This window comes from Capsicum annuum, chromosome 9 (assembly GCF_002878395.1).
Source record: "Capsicum annuum cultivar UCD-10X-F1 chromosome 9, UCD10Xv1.1, whole genome shotgun sequence".
Lineage (NCBI taxonomy): Eukaryota > Viridiplantae > Streptophyta > Magnoliopsida > Solanales > Solanaceae > Capsicum > Capsicum annuum.
In genome coordinates this window covers 217,334,164-217,337,029 of record NC_061119.1, presented here as the reverse complement: position 1 = coordinate 217,337,029, position 2,866 = coordinate 217,334,164, and positions in this window count along the sequence as shown.

The following is a 2,866-nucleotide window of genomic DNA, read 5'->3' as shown; positions in this document are numbered from 1 at the left end:
CAGTAAATACAATAAAAAATAAGATTCATTAATAACATGGAAATGTATATATTCGAAGAATATGAATTTTTTTTATAAAAATTAAAAAAAGTTGAAATAAATCAATTTCTTATCAAATACAAATAAAAAAGTATAATAAAATTGAATATTTACCTTTGATCTTCAAGTTGAAGCAAAATAAAATAATCTCTGCAGAGATATTTTTGATTGTATAAGAAACCAAAATCAAGAGAGACGCAAGTGCTAAAATGTACTGAATGATTAAAGTCAAGGTCTCTTATCTTAAAGGAATAAAGGAAAAAGAAACAAATATGTGGTTGAGAATGTTTTTGGAGATATCTCTTTTTAAAAAAAAAAAAAGAAGTGAAAATAATTGTGTTAGAAAGATTGTTTATTAAGAAAATAAACACATTTTAATTATCACGAATTTCATACGTTAACTATTCACATTATGGAAAAAGACTTAAATATGCTATCAAATTATTAGAAATGACTTATTTATGCCGTCTGTTATAAGTTTGGCTCATCTATATCACCGACTTTAAAAGTTTGAATTCATTTATGACATTACCATAATAGATTGGTTCATTCATTTCATTATTTTATAATAATGGTTTTGCAAAATCATATTGGTCAAGTGACTTCTTACTAGAAGTCTACGTTACCAAATCTAAATTAAATATAACAGCTATCCTTGGCACCACTGGGACAAACACTCAAATCTGTTCTCAACTGGCAAGTAAGAACTCCAACTTTGAGAGTGTACATCTTGTCACTGCAACTTGATCTCAACAGGAAACTAAAAATTCCAACTCGTTCCATCTCTCTAGTGAACACTTGATGCTAACGTGACACATATGTTTTGAAGTTGTATAGATGTGCAAACTCAAAATTGAACTGTTTACTTGCTAGTTGATGCCAAGTTTGTGTATTATGCCTTTTTTATTTGTTTGACAGTATGTTTGTTAATTAATTCTTCTGAAAATATTTTGTAGATAATTTGCCTTTAACTGTCTAACATAACCAATGGCAGAGACAGAATTACTATCAAGGAGGTTCAAAAATTTAAAAAGTGAACATAGAACGAGTCGAAGGGGATCAACCTCTACTATATATACATAAAAATTATTTTAATCATATCTAAATAATATAATTTTTCATCAAAAGGGATTCAGATAAACCCCCTAAACCAAAGATGGCTCCGCCCCTAAACATAACATTCTCAATCTCTAGAACAAACATGTATGAACCATTTCATGATCTATGCGTCTGAATAGTCCAGAATCTTGATAGTTATCTCTCGGACTCCCCATCAAAAAACAACATCGATGAAGAGTGTAGGTGCTTCTGCAAAACCATTCTTGGAAGATATAGTGGTCCTATATGCACATGTACAGATTTAGCTCAAACAATGTTTTTTCTTTTAATTTATTTCTCATTCGTTGTTCGATACCTACATTAGAATTCGATTAATTCGGATTCGCATCACCGGGTAGGGTTCAAACAATAGTTGCTTGATGTATGCCATCTTCAAGACTTTTAGATTTGTATAGTTTTTTCCTCTATTATTTATCTCATATCCTTTCTTCCTGTATTACATTTTTTTTTTTTTGGAAGAAATTTTTATTTCAATAATTTGCTTTCACCATAAATGTGTCATTTTACGGCCATAAGCAAATCTTAGAAGGATAATTTTCCAAAGAAAATGTGCCCATCATTGGATGACATCGAAAGATCAAAGGCGAATGCAGGATTTTAAATCTATGGTGACATAGGTAGGTAAAGTTTTTCATTGTTGTTTTTAGAGTAAAGGATTGAAAAAACGCGTAAAGTTTCAAATTAATTTGATTGGACAACTAATCAATTCTGCACATGTACCGATTAACTGATCTTTTTCACAGATACAAAAATAAATTACAATATAGCCGCAAAATTTAGCTTGATTAAATTTTGTCTCTATTATTATTAGTGAAGTATATTAATTCAACAATCTAATGAAACTCATAAAAGTAACCAATTGGAGAATAGTGGAGTTAGAATTTTTACTACGAAAACATAACAAAAAATATTTTTGTCACTTTCATTTGACATGATATAAAATAAAAAGATTTTTAGTACTATAAGATTTAGAATTTGAATTATTTTTAGTGGGTTCTCTTTCACTTTAATTTGAAAATTAAGGGTCATGACTCATCAATAATGAGAAAAGATCTAACCAAAAGACTTTGTATTTATTCACTTTTATTGTGTCAATCCAATAATTTTTTACTTCTTTATCAATTTATCTTTAGTTTTTTTCTAATGTTTTTTAAAAATAAATTTTTTTATTTTACATGTAGAGTGTGCTTGTTAGATAGAATTTTTCAATTTTCTCATATTTGATTGATTTAAATAAAAATTGTTCAAATCAATTTATGTAATTTATGTAACCTCTAGGCTACATGATCTACCTAGTTAATATCGATCTCACTATTTTTCGTTTACTAGATAGACGAATACTATATTTATTTATATAAAGGGTTTTTTCTTCTGTGTTTAGCAGACAAAAAATAGTATATCATGAGATGTGAAGTGGATGAGAAATATTATGTGTTGTTAGTATAGTGAAGGAGATGATTGAGGCGTCCTCGTCTCTGGTGAATGGAGCAAATTTTGTGGTCAGTTTCCTATTGCTTAGTACGCTGACAGAGGAACGAAGAATTAGTCTCACAGCTGCCGGCTGTGGGAATACCTTGGGAAACCAAAAAAAAAAAAAGAGATGATTGAGGCAAAAAAAATATTTTAAATCTCTAATTATATTCATTATACAACAAAGAGTAATTATATGTTGAAGGAATATGCGAACTGTTCAACTAATTCGAAGTTG